Raw genomic sequence first — 15,491 nt, forward strand, 5'->3', positions numbered from 1 at the left:
CGCATTTCTTATCTTGTACTGATCCTGAATGACTTCCTTCATTAGTGTTTCGACCCGCAACTCTCCCGGCTCTTATTAGAAACAGTTAACAAGCTTGCCGTGAGAGACATCACTAACAACTTTACTGAGCTCTCATAATGAAGTGGAAGGCTGTTTTCATGCTTCGGGGTCCTGCTGTAGGCTTTTCCATGGTTCCTTATATTTATGCAAAACTGGCAGATTTTTTTTCTGCAATTTTAGAATATTGCGGCAAAGATGGTGACATGACCCAACCCTTAGCCGGCCATCAACCATCCCTCCTAACCCTCACCTCCTCTACAAATTCAGTGGTAAAAGGTGGACCCTGTTACATTCTCTGCTTTAGCCATAAGGACATCTGATACAGCTGTTCATCAGTAAGTGGCCACCTCCGCAGCACAGTTATTGAGAGAAAAAGAACACTTACAAAAGTCATGCAGACGTAGGAAGATATCCAAAATATGTAGGCTGCACACATTCCTGTACTACATTTAAGGTTCTGTTCACTTTGGATTGGCGACTCTCCCTGGAACCTCCTCTGTCTGCAATTCATCCAAATTTGACGGCAGGAATAGTGCCGCATGCAGTGCTGTCTTTGTTGTCAAACCGACAACTGAGACCATGATGGACCCATCTGTAAGTAAATGGAGTCTGAGGAGTGTCATTGGGGTCCATTGCATGATGAATCCATGGCAGTGCTGTGAATTCTGTGACGAACTGGCCTTAACTGCGGAACGATACTACAAAGGTATACACGATAAACAGGATACACGGTGGGTGCCGCAATGACCAGAATTGGAGATAACACTGATCCCTGTCATTTTACCACTAAGATGCCACAGTCAATGATATAAAAACAATTATTTATCATGTGTGGTGAATGTATGGTGAACAGAAAACAATAAAAATTGATGATTTTTTTGCCCCCTAAAATTTTTTATATGTACCTTAAAATTGTACCAATAAAACTACAGACTGAATTGGAAAAAAACAAGCCCTCCCAAACTTTTGTAAATGGAAATATAAAAATGTTATGGGTGTCAGAAAATGGCGTTATTATGAAAAACATAATAAAAGCTATATATACTTGGTATCTCCGTAATCAAACTGGTCCATAGAATAAGGTTGAACAATTACACAGACAGAGTGGGGATGGTGATTCTTATTAAAACTTAACTTTTAATTCATTCGATAGAATAAAGTCCCTAAATATTCATATTTGATACAAAAAAAAAAAAAGTGCATGATAACACAAAAGATAGTAAATAAAGCGGTGCACAGAGGCACCTAAGATAACGGGTAGTCCTACCGTTTTGCTGGAGTCCTCCAGTTTCCGTGGATATTCAATAGATGTAAAATTACTGTGAAGAGAGCAGTTAAAGCTGGACAGGGGTATTGATGGGTTCTAGGTACCTAGACAGCCCTAATATATGGGTGCTAGCGTAGCCCTAGCGTCCTATTCACGGAGCACCCGTTCTAATAAGAACGACCCCGTCCGGTACCTTGCCCTTTTGCTACTTGGCCCTATTGTGCCCTAGTGTAGCTAATCCCTACACGCATGTTTCGTATCAGAACTCCTCAGGGGAATATTGAGCACACACAGAGGGGCAATACAGTACAATAACATATGGTGCTGGTATTCGTAAGTCAGTGATCAACACACACAGTTGTAACACAAATGACACATTGATACCTTACAGGTGGTAGCCTCTGTTCCAGAATTACTTGCGAATGTCCTATGGAATACATCGGCTAAACAAAGAGAGAATTGCGCAGACGCATTGGCGAACACCTGGGAGACATTACCAACAGAAGAGATACAGCTGTATCTCGTCAGGTACAGGAGTACCATCATGGGGACCCGCGGAGTATCAAGGTCATGGGTATTGAGGTGATCACCCCCCCCCCCCCCCCCCTTTGCGGGGAGGTGACTGGGACCGCATACTTTTACAACAGGAAGCCCGCTGGATCCATACCCTGCGTACTGTAGCCCCCCAGGGTCTAAATGAACAACTCCTGCTTTGGTTGTTTCATCTGACAACCATAGCGTAAGATAAGGATCCATATAAACAATTCTGCTTTGGTTGCCCCCTTGACAACCATAGCAAAAGACAATAATGGATGTCAATCCCTGTCTCTTATATCTGACAGGTTCATTCATCTTAATATGAAAATGTCACTTATTATGTGTTACTTCCTATGTATCTATGTAAGGACTGTACTGACCAGAATACTTTTATTTTCATCCTACTGCCAAAAATGCCATTATAACATGCACCGCTTTTGCTATAGACGGTGCCTTAATGATGGTTGCCATAAAATGTCCCGGTTACTAGGCAACCTACTAAACAATGGCCGCTGGATGTAATGTGTCCCGGGCTGATGACACAATCCTCGGCCATCTGCAATGACGCGCTCGCAACTGACCGCGTCATTCCGCATATTACCAGTGCTGTCTACCTTCAGCATGGACAGCGCATGCGCGATGACGCCAACCGCCCCGCTGACGTCACCGCGCTGTGCTTCAAGCCTCGCTTTGAGGCCAAACTCTGTTTAAATATGAGCGGGTGATTTCCTTTAAGCAGGCTACATCACAGCCTCAAGATACATCGCTGCGCTCACGAATATGGATCCTACTATCATTAGGCTGCCCTTTCAACACTGCCTCTTCATCGTTAGGCACGTACTGCGCCCCGATACATGTGTGGAGCCTGGAACAGAGGCTACCACCTGTAAGGTATCAATGTGTCATTTGTGTTATAACTGTGTGTGTTGATCACTGACTTACGGATACCAACACCATATGTTACTGTACTGTATTGCCCCTCTGTGTGTGCTCAATATTCCCCTGAGGAGTTCTGATACGAAACATGCGTGTAGGGATTAGCTACACTAGGGCACAATAGGGCCAAGTAGCAAAAGGGCAAGGTACCGGACGGGGTCGTTCTTATTAGAACGGGTGCTCCGTGAATAGGACGCTAGGGCTACGCTAGCACCCATATATTAGGGCTGTCTAGGTACCTAGAACCCATCAATACCCCTGTCCAGCTTTAACTGCTCTCTTCACAGTAATATTACATCTACTGAATATCCACGGAAACGGGAGGACTCCAGCAAAACGGTAGGACTACCGGTTATCTTAGGTGCCGCCGTGCACCGCTTTATTTACTATCTTTTGTGTTATCATGCACTTTTTTTTGTATCAAATATGAATATTTAGGGACTTTATTCTATCGAATGAATTAAAAGTTACGTTTTAATAAGAATCACCATCCCCACTCTGTTTGTGTAATTTAAAGTATAGGTGATTAAGTCATCAATTAACATATAGCTTCCCCTTAGGTCTCATGCACACGACAGTATGGCTTTTTCAGTGTTTTGCGGTCCGTTTTTTACAGATCCATTGTTCCGTTTTTTGTTTCAGTTGTGTTTCCGTTTCGTTTCTGTTTTTCCGTTCTTCCGTATGCCATATACAGCATACAGTAATTACATAGAAAAAATTGGGCTGGGCATAACATTTTCAATAGATGGTTCAGCAAAAACGGAACGGATACGGAAGACATACGGATGCATTTCCGTATGTGTTCCGTTTTTTTTGCGGACCCATTGACTTGAATGGAGTTAAGCCCTGTGATTTGCGGACAAGAATAGGACATGTTCTATCTTTTCACGGTACGGAAATACGGAAATACTGAAACGGAATGCTCACGGAGACACTTCAGTATTTTTTGCTAAACCATTGAAATGAATGGTTCAGTATATGTTCCGCATACTGAACTCAAAAAACGTCCAGTAAACTGAACGCAAAATACTGTCGTGTGCATGAGCCCTTAGTTGTAAGGTTGAACAATGAATTGCATTTTTTCCAATTTTACCCCAAAAAGATTTATTTTCCTGTTTTCCAATACAAGATATGTTAAATTAAAAGGTGCTATTAAAAAGACATCTTGTCCTGTAAAAAGCAAGCCCTTATATGACTATGTGAATAGAAAAGTAAAAAAGTCATGGCTCTTGAAAGGAGGAGAGGTAAAAATAAAAACATTGAAGTCCTAAAAGTACAGTGAATTCATTTAATAGCTTGTATCACTTATTGGCCACTAGAGAGCAGTATAGGCTTAGGTACGAAGTATTGCAATATGTCAAGTGTCCACTAGATGGAAATCAGGTACTGGATTAATTTCTATTTAAAAAGAACACAATGTAATCCCTTTTAAACCTCAATTTTTCCTGATTCTGTGATTTTTTTTTTTATGGCAACGTTTTAGAAGGAGATTGCAGGATTGCAAGATTATCAGTGCAGATTAACAATGTTGCAGATCTGGCCATAAATTTTACACTTTGCAATGAATGCAAAGGGAAAAATATATGGTTAAACTTTGGGAAAACTCTATGGCAAAACATACTGTATAACATTCAGACTTTGGGGGGTTAAATGTATGGAACAGAATAAGTCAAGTAGCTGGTTTCTACAGGTTACTCCCCTCCTCAGGCTCCACCGCTGTCTGCTGCTCCAGTCCTTGGTGCACAATGAGGAGCTGATCATCACACACTGCACCACATACGGTACATCTCACACTGTATCACACACTGCACCACATACGGTACATCTCACACATCACACACTGCACCACATACTGTACATCTCACACATCACACACTGCACCACATACTGTACATCTCACACTGTATCACACACTGCACCACATACGGTACATCTCACACATCACACACTGCACCACATACTGTACATCTCACACTGTATCACACACTGCACCACATACGGTACATCTCACACATCACCACATACTGTACATCTCACACTGTATCACACACTGCACCACATACTGTACATCTCACACTGCACCACATACTGTGCATCTCACACATCACACACTGCACCACATACTGTACATCTCACACTGCACCACATACGGTACATCTCACACTGTATCACACACTGCACCACATACGGTACATCTCACACATCACACACTGCACCACATACTGTACATCTCACACATCACACACTGCACCACATACTGTACATCTCACACATCACACCACATACTGTACATCTCACACTGCACACATACTGTACATCTCACACATCACACACTGCACCACATACTGTACATCTCACACATCACACCACATACTGTACATCTCACACTGCACACATACTGTACATCTCACACATCACACACTGCACCACATACTGTACATCTCACACTGTATCACACTGCACCACATACTGTACATCTCACACATCACACACTGCGCCACATACTGTACATCTCACACATCACACACTGCGCCACATACTGTACATCTCACACATCACACCACATACTGTACATCTCACACATCACACACTGCGCCACATACTGTACATCTCACACATCACACCACATACTGTACATCTCACACATCACACACTCAGGGCCGCCTTTAACACGGGACAAAGGGGGCAGCTGCCCCGGGCCCAGTTGCTCATGGGGGGCCCAAGACGACTGCCTATTGAGCCCTGCTGGCCACTGGAGGACCTTTCATGGGTCCATACTTTATTAACTAAGTAGAAGGACATGTAGGGCATACATGGTGGATGTCCCTGCACTTACTATTATTTCTGGGCGCCGCTCCGTTGCGCCGCTGTGGCCCCCGTTACATTCTCCCGCGGTGTATGCTAAGTAACAGCATCGTAACACCAGGGAGGAGACATCAGCTTTTCTCTGTGGGCGTTCCTTCTCACTGACTGTAGCGCTGTCCAATCGCAGCGCAGAATGTCACAGCCAGGGAGAAAAAAAAACTCACCTTCTACCTGACTTTCTGCGCTGCACTTGGACAGCTCACAGCCAGGGAGAAGGAACGTCCACATAGTGTGTGATGATCAGCTACTCCTTGTGTTCTCCCTCTTGCCCAGAGTCCAATCAATATTAACCACTTAAAGACCACAGGTTTATACCCCCCTAGTGACCAGGCCCTTTTTTACAAATCGGCACTTCACAACTTTAACGGTTTATTGCTCGGTCATGCAACAACTTGCCACCCAAATAAATTTTACCTCCTTTTCTTCTCACAAATACAGCTTTCTTTTGGTGTTATTTGATTGCTGCTAAGATTTTTCGTTTTTACGATATTAATCAAAATAGGCCGCAATTTTCTCAAAAAAAAATTATTTAACTTTATCTGGTTAACCACCTCCGGATCGCCTAACGCAGGATCGCGTTCCGGAGGTGGCAGCGCTGCGCACAGTCACTCATATATGCGTCATCTCGCGAGACTTCCTGTGAACGCGCGCACACAGGCGCGCGCGCTCACAGGAACGGAAGGTAAGAGAGTTGATCTCCAGCCTGCCAGCGGCGATCGTTCGCTGGCAGGCTGGAGATGTGTTTTTTTAACCCCTAACAGGTATATTAGACGCTGTTTTGATAACAGCGTCTAATATACCTGCTACCTGGTCCTCTGGTGGTCCCCTTTGTTTGGATCGACCACCAGAGGACACAGGTAGCTCAGTAAAGTACCACCAAGCACCACTACACTACACTACACCCCCCCGTCACTTATTAACCCCTTATTAGCCCCTGATCACCCCATATAGACTCCCTGATCACTCCCCTGTCATTGATTACACCCCTGTCATTGATCAACCCCCTGTAAAGCTCCATTCAGACGTCCGCATGATTTTTACGGATCCACTGATAGATGGATCGGATCCGCAAAACGCATCCGGACGTCTGAATGAAGCCTTACAGGGGCATGATCAATGACTGTGGTGATCACCCCATATAGACTCCCTGATCACCCCCCTGTCATTGATTACACCCCTGTCATTGATTACCCCCCTGTAAAGCTCCATTCAGACGTCCGCATGATTTTTACGGATCCACTGATAGATGGATCGGATCCGCAAAACGGATCCGGACGTCTGAATGAAGCCTTACAGGGGCATGATCAATGACTGGTGATCACCCCATATAGACTCCCTGATCACCCCCCTGTAAAGCTCCATTCAGATGTCCGCATGATTTTTACGGATGCACTGATAGATGGATCGGATCCGCAAAACGCATACGGACGTCTGAATGAAGCCTTACAGGGGCGTGATCAATGACTGTGGTGATCACCCCATATAGACTCCCTGATCACCCCCCTGTCATTGATCACTCCCCCTGTCATTGATCACTCCCCCTGTCATTGATCACCCTCTGTAAGGCTCCATTCAGACATTTTTTTGGCCCCGCTAACTTGTGCCAAAAAAAAAAAAATTCTATGAACTCGCCATGCCCCTCATTGAATACCTTGGGGTGTCTTCTTTCCAAAATGGGGTCACATGTGGGGTATTTATACTGCCCTGGCATTCTAGGGGCCCCAAAGCGTGAGAAGAAGTCTGGTATCCAAATGTCTAAAAATGCCCTCCTAAAAGGAATTTGGGCACCTTTGCGCATCTAGGCTGCAAAAAAGTGTCACACATCTGGTATCGCCGTACTCAGGAGAAGTTGGGGAATGTGTTTTGGGGTGACATTTTACATATACCCATGCTGGGTGAGAGAAATATCTTGGTCAAATGCCAACTTTGTATAAAAAAATGGGAAAAGTTGTCTTTTGCCAAGATATTTCTCTCACCCAGCAAGGGTATATGTAAAATGACACCCCAAAACACATTCCCCAACTTCTCCTGAATACGGCGATACCACATGTGTGACACTTTTTTGCAGCCTAGGTGGGCAAAGGGCCCCATATTCCAAAGAGCACCTTTAGGATTTCACAGGTCATTTACCTACTTACCACACATTAGGGCCCCTGGAAAATGCCAGGGCAGTACAACTACCCCACAAGTGACACCATTTTGGAAAGAAGACACCCCAAGGTATTCCGTGAGGGGCATGGCGAGTTCCTAGAATTTTTTATTTTTTGTCACAAGTTAGTGGAAAATGCTGATTTTTTTTTTTTCATACAAAATCTCATATTCCACTAACTTGTGACAAAAAATAAAAACTTCCATGAACTCACTATGCCCATCAGCGAATACCTTGGGGTCTCTTCTTTCCAAAATGGGGTCACTTGTGGGGTAGTTATACTGCCCTGGCATTCTAGGGGCCCAAATGTGTGGTAAGGAGTTTGAAATCAAATTCTGTAAAAAATGACCTGTGAAATCCGAAAGGTGCTCTTTGGAATATGGGCCCCTTTGCCCACCTAGGCTGCAAAAAAGTGTCACACATCTGGTATCTCCGTACTCAGGAGAAGTTGGGGAATGTGTTTTGGGGTGTCATTTTACATATACCCATGCTGGGTGAGAGAAATATCTTGGCAAAAGACAACTTTTTCCATTTTTTTTTATACAAAGTTGGCATTTGACCAAGATATTTATCTCACCCAGCATGGGTATATGTAAAATGACACCCCAAAACACATTCCTCAACTTCTCCTGAATACAGAGATACCAGATGTGTGACACTTTTTTGCAGCCTAGGTGGGCAAAGGGGCCCATATTCCAAAGAGCACCTTTCGGATTTCACTCGTCATTTTTTACAGAATTTGATTTCAAACTCCTTACCACACATTTGGGCCCCTAGAATGCCAGGGCAGTATAACTACCCCACAAGTGACCCCATTTTGGAAAGAAGAGACCCCAAGGTATTTCGTGATGGGCATAGTGAGTTCATAGAAGTTTTTATTTTTTGTCACAAGTTAGTGGAATATGAGACTTTGTAAGAAAAAATAAAAAATAAAAAAAATCATCATTTTCCGCTAACTTGTGACAAAAAATAAAAAGTTCTATGAACTCACTATGCCCATCAGCGAATAGCTTAGGGTGTGTACTTTCCGAAATGGGGTCATTTGTGGGGTGTTTGTACTGTCTGGCCATTGTAGAACCTCAGGAAACATGACAGGTGCTCAGAAAGTCAGAGCTGCTTCAAAAAGCGGAAATTCACATTTTTGTACCATAGTTTGTAAACGCTATAACTTTTACCCAAAGCATTTTTTTTTTACCCAAACATTTTTTTTTTATCAAAGACATGTAGAACAATAAATTTAGAGCAAAATTTATATATGGATCTCGTTTTTTTTGCAAAATTTTACAACTGAAAGTGAAAAATGTCATTTTTTTGCAAAAAAATCGTTAAATTTCGATTAATAACAAAAAAAGTAAAAATGTCAGCAGCAATGAAATACCACCAAATGAAAGCTCTATTAGTGAGAAGAAAAGGAGGTAAAATTCATTTGGGTGGTAAGTTGCATGACCGAGCAATAAACGGTGAAAGTAGTGTAGGTCAGAAGTGTAAAAAGTGGCCTGGTCTTTCAGGGTGTTTAAGCACTGGGGGCTGAGGTGGTTAAATTGTTCAAATATAATTACATTTCTATACAAGTTTGTGTCCGAATTTATTGTTCTACATGTCTTTGATAAAAAAAAATCCAATAAGTGTATATTTATTGGTTTGCGCAAAAGTTATAGCGTTTACAAACTATGGTACAAAAATGTGAATTTCCGCATTTTGAAGCAGCTCTGACTTTCTGAGCGCCTGTCATGTTTCTTGAGGTGCTAGAATGCGAGGATAGTATAAATACCCCACAAGTGACCCCATTTTGGAAAGAAGACACCCCAAGGTATTCCGTCAGGGGCATGGCGAGTTCCTAGAATTTTTTTTTTTTTGCACAAGTTAGCGGAAAGTGATGTATTTTTTTTTTTTTCTTACAAAGTCTCATATTCCACTAACTTGTGACAAAAAATAAAATTTTACATGAACTCGCCATGCCCCTCACAAAATACCTTGGGGTGTCTTCTATCCAAAATGGGGTCACTTGTGGGGTATTTATACTGCCCTGGCATTTTAGGGGACCTAAAGCGTGAGAAGTAATTTGGAATCCAAATGCGTAAAAAATGCCCTGTGAAATCCTAAAGGTGCTCTTTAGAATTTGGGCCCCTTTGCGCATCTTGGCTGCAAAAAAGTGTCACACATGTGGTATCGCCGTACTCAGAAGAAGTAGGGCAATGTGTTTTGAGGTGTATTTTTACATATACCCATGCTGGGTGACAGAAATATCTCTGTAAAAGTAAACTTTTCCCATTTTTTTTATACAAAGTTGTCATTTTACAGAGATATTTCTCTCACCCAGCATGGGTATATGTAAAAAGACACCCCAAAACACATTGCCCAACTTCTCCTGAGTATGGCGATACCACATGTGTGACACTTTTTTGAAGCCTAGGTGCGCAAAAGGGCCCAAATTCCAATGAATACCTTTTAGGAGGGCATTTTTAGACATTTGGATTCCAGATTTCTTCTCACGCTTTAGGGCCCCTAAAATGCCAGGGAAATATAAATACCCCACATGTGACCCCATTTTGGAAAGAAGACACCCCAAGGTATTCTGTGAGGGGCATGGCGAGTTCATAGAAGATTTTTTTTTTTAGCACAAGTTAGCGGAAAATAATTATTTTATTTTTTTTCTCACAAAGTCTCCCTTTCCGCTAACTTGGGACAAAAAGTTCAATCTTTCATGGACTCAATATGCCCCTCAGCGAATACCTTGGGGTGTCTTCTTTCCAAAATGGGGTCATTTGTGGGGTGTTTGTACTGCCCTGGCATTTGAGGGTCTCCGCAATCATTACATGTATGGCCAGCATTAGGAGTTTCTGCTATTCTCCTTATATTGAGCATACAGGTAATGAGATTTTTTTTTTCCGTTCAGCCTCTGGGCTGAAAGAAAAAATGAACGGCACAGATTTCTTCATTCGCATCGATCAATGTGGATGAAAAAATCTCTGCCAAAAAATGTGCAAAAAAAAAAAGAGGGGAAAGGCGTCTGCCAGGACATAGGAGCTCCGCCCAACATCCAAACCCACTCAGCCCGTATGCCCTGGCAAACCTGATTTCTCCATTCACATCAATCGATGTGGATGAATAAATCATTGCCGGAATATATATATTTTTTTTATATATATATATACAAAGTGTTTGCCAAAGCATATGAACACCACCGCCTCCTCAGCTCATATGCCTCGGCAAACGTATCTTTTACTGCAGAGGAGAAATCTCGTCTTGCAGCGCCGCATACACCGACATGTGTGTAATCTGACAGCAGCGCAATGCTTCTGTCAGAATGCACATCAGTGCTGCAGCTAGTCGATCGCTTGGTCCACCTGGAAGATAAATAAAACAAAACAAAAAACGAGGCCGCAACGCAATAAATTTATTAACATTAACTTTATATAACATTTGAACAGAACATTAACTTTTATAAACTTTATTGAACTTTTGAAACAGAACATGAACTTTTTTGATAACCTGTGATTTTTTTTTGTTTTTTGTTTTTTTACCTTTAGAGGACAAACCTCTCCTTCCCCATGGGACAATGTGCAAAGCGCAAATCGCCCAGAGATGTGGCGAAGTACATTATGCACTTTGTCCCAGGTGAAAGGAGAGGTTTGTGGCAGCTCTGTGTGAAAGGGCCCTAAGACCCCTGTGTGCCTGTCCTGTGTGACGCAATCCCTACACTAATAGTGTACCTGTGTGTGGAACTTGCGGAAACACTCCCCTATGCATAGGGCAGGGTGGTCAGGACAAAAAAAGGTGTTGTCACGCCTTATTCCACCCCTGCTACAGACACAACATCTTTTTCTAGGGGAACGTTGAGTTGGGGTACCAGGATAGACACTGGGGAAGTGTCTGTCATGTAGCCGGCTCACTACATCAGGGACTTGGGGCACGGACCCTCCTGGATACAGGATTTCCGAAATGATCTCTTCCTGGAATTTTAGGAAGGATCCTGTTCTCCCAGCCTTACTGTAGAGAACAAAACTATTATATACAGCCAATTGAATTAAATAAACAGACACCTTCTTATACCAGCGTCTGGTGCGGCAGGACACTAAATAGGGAGCCAACATCTGGTCATTGAAGTCCACCCCTCCCATGTGAAGGTTATAGTTGTGGACAGAGAGGGGTTTCTCAATGACTCCAGTTGCCCTTTCAATTTGCACTGTCGTGTCTGCGTAAATGGTGGATAGAAGGTAAACGTCCCTCTTGTCCCTCCACTTCACCGCGAGCAGTTCTTGGTCACACAAGGCAGCCCTCTCCCCCCGTGCAAGTCGGGTACTAACGAGCCGTTGGGGGAAGCCCCGGCGACTAGGTTGCGCGGTGCCACAGCATTGAATTCCGACTAGATGTAAGTGCCGAAAGAGGGCCACGCTTGAGTAAAAATTGTCCACGTATAAGTGGTACCCCTTCCATGGAATAAAGCATCACTCCGGAGGACTAAAAGCGCTAAAAGAAAAGGAAAAGAAAAAGGAAATAAAGAAACAAGGGATCGCTGATTTTCCAGCTTGAAAAATCCAAGATAAGCCGGATATCTGTCTGTTTGGAGAGTCGGCTGTGTGGCAGAGTCCACTCCTGTTAAGTATTTATTCAAATACAGAAGGAACGCATCACCGACTGACCCCCAAATACAGCACGGCTATATGAAAAACAGCGAGGATCCCAAAGCCGCAACACTTTGATTTGTTGTAACTGGAGCAACTATTGTTCACCACACGTGGGACGCCACCTGTGATTTACTAAAGCCGACAATACTGCACTACAAACTGTGAGTATAATTGCTTCGGCTCTCCTGTACTAAAAAGCAGCAATAGTGCACTGATTTAATATACATAGCGACTACTAAGTCGCAACAGCGGCAGTGACTATTTAAAAAGCCTTACTCAAAAAGACTTTATTCAAATAATCAGATTAATCCCCATTTTTTGGGGCATTGATTGGGTGAAAGAACCCATCTGGACTGATATTATTTACCATTCAACAAGTCTTGGTGCATATACAGTCGAACTATTGAAATTACACAGATATTAAAACGCAATATTGCTAATTTATATATTACTATTATATTGGGTTTTATTGTATTCAATAGTTTTTCTATTTTTAGTATTTTATTTCTTTTAAGAGTGTTACATTTTATGTATGTTTATTCAACAGTTATATCACTAATAAAAAAAATATTGTTATAATAACCATCCGTGTGGTACCGAATATTGGTGTGCCCTACCATCTTTTGTTCTAATTTTATTACTGTTTTTGAGGATTGGGTGAATCCTCTTGGTAGGTGCACCCATTTCCATTCTTGAGCATTCAGGTGAGCCTTCTCTAAATACTTGCATGGGATCGGGTACGCCTGACCGTAGCAGGGACCTCAACCTCGTCATCTTCACTAGCGGTTAGAGTGCCACTGCTGTCTACAGGTTCATATTCTGAACCACTGGATTCAGCGGGTGAGGCGTCCCCATCGCTTTCATCCATCACGGCCAGAATCCTGTAGGCCTCTTCAGCGGAATACCCCTTGTTTGACATTTTGGGCTAACTAAATTTAGGGGGTATTCCTCTGAGACTACCCAGGAAAAAGAGCAAACCTACCTAGTAAAAAGGAGTGCTTGTTGCGATCGCTAATAAAGATCCAAAAAGCTCAAAAGTCATCTTTATAGCGCCGCAGCGATTTTACAGTGTTTTTGCAGTGATCAGAAAAAAATAATTCTGTCACTGCGGTGGGGCGGACTGAACGCAAGTGTGCGCACAAGATCAGGCCTGATCGGGCGAACACTGCGTTTTTTGTAGAGCCTAAGGTGACCCTAATGTACTGATATAGATCTGAATGCGATCAGTCTTGATCACTTACAGATACTATATAGTACTAGTGCTGATTAGCGACAGCGATGACGCTAATCAGCGACTAATCAGTGACTGCGGTGCGGTGGGCTGGGCGCTAACTACCTAACAAGTAGCCAACTACCTGGCGGTGATGAGGGACCCTTACAGGGGGGTGATCAATGACAGGGGGGTGATCAGGGAGTCTAATATGGGTGATCAGGGGTTAATAAGGGGTTAATAAGTGACAGGGTAATGTCTAATGTGTAGTGTGGTGATTGGTGCTACTTACAGAGCTGCCTGTGTCCTCTGGTGGTCGATCCAAGCAAAAGGGACCACCAGAGGAGCAGGTATATCAGACGCAATTTTCAAAATAGCGTCTGACATACCCATTTCATTGGTAATTTCATAAATCCACAGCCTGCCAGCCAATGATCGCGGCCGGCAGGCTGCAGATGAACTTGTGAACTACGCGATCCTGTGAACGCGCGCTCCTGTGAGCGCGTGTTCACAGGAAATCTCGGGTCTCACGAGATGACGCCGATCAGCGTTAGTGTGACCTGAGGGAGCCGCTGCAGTCACGCCTTTCGGCGTTAGAGAGACGGGAGGTGGTTAAAGACGGCCCTGCATCACACACTGCACCACATACATCCCACACTGCACCACATACATCACACACTGCATTACATACATCACACACTGCATTACATACATCACACACTGCACCGCATACATCACACACACTGCACCGCATACATCACACACTGCACCACATACATCACACACTGCACCGCATACATCCCACACTGCATTACATACATCCCACACTGCATTACATACATCACACACTGCATTACATACATCACACACTGCACCGCATACATCACACACACTGCACCGCATACATCACACACTGCACCACATACATCACACACTGCACCGCATACATCCCACACTGCATTACATACATCCCACACTGCATTACATACATCCCACACTGCATTACATACATCCCACACTGCATTACATACATCACACACTGCACCACATACATCACACACTGCACCACATACATCACACACTGCATTACATACATCACACACTGCATTACATACATCCCACACTGTACCACATACATCACACACTGCACCACATACATCACACACTGCACCACATACATCACACACTGCATTACATACATCACACACTGCACCACATACATCACAAACTTCATTACATACATCACACACTGCATTACATACATCACACACTGCACCACATACATCACACACTGCACCACATACATCACACACTGCATTACATACATCCCACACTGCACCACATACATCACACACTGCATTACATACATCACACACTGCATTACATACATCCCACACTGCACCACATACATCACACACTGCATTACATACATCACACACTGCATTACATACATCACACACTGCACCACATACATCACACACTGCATTACATACATCACACACTGCACCACATACATCACACACTGCATTACATACATCACACACTGCATTACATACATCACACACTGCATTACATACATCACACACTGCACCACATACATCACACACTGCATTACATACATCACACACTGCATTACATACATCACACACTGCACCACATACATCACACACTGCACCACATACATCACACACTGCACCACATACATCACACACTGCATTACATACATCACACACTGCATTACATACATCACACACTGCACCACATACATCACACATTTCCTTCAGCCCCTCCAACATACAGTCCCATGTAAATAACATCTATCCCATCCCTTCACCTCTC

The sequence above is a fragment of the Bufo bufo genome, chromosome 10 (genome assembly GCF_905171765.1).
Source record: "Bufo bufo chromosome 10, aBufBuf1.1, whole genome shotgun sequence".
NCBI lineage: Eukaryota > Metazoa > Chordata > Amphibia > Anura > Bufonidae > Bufo > Bufo bufo.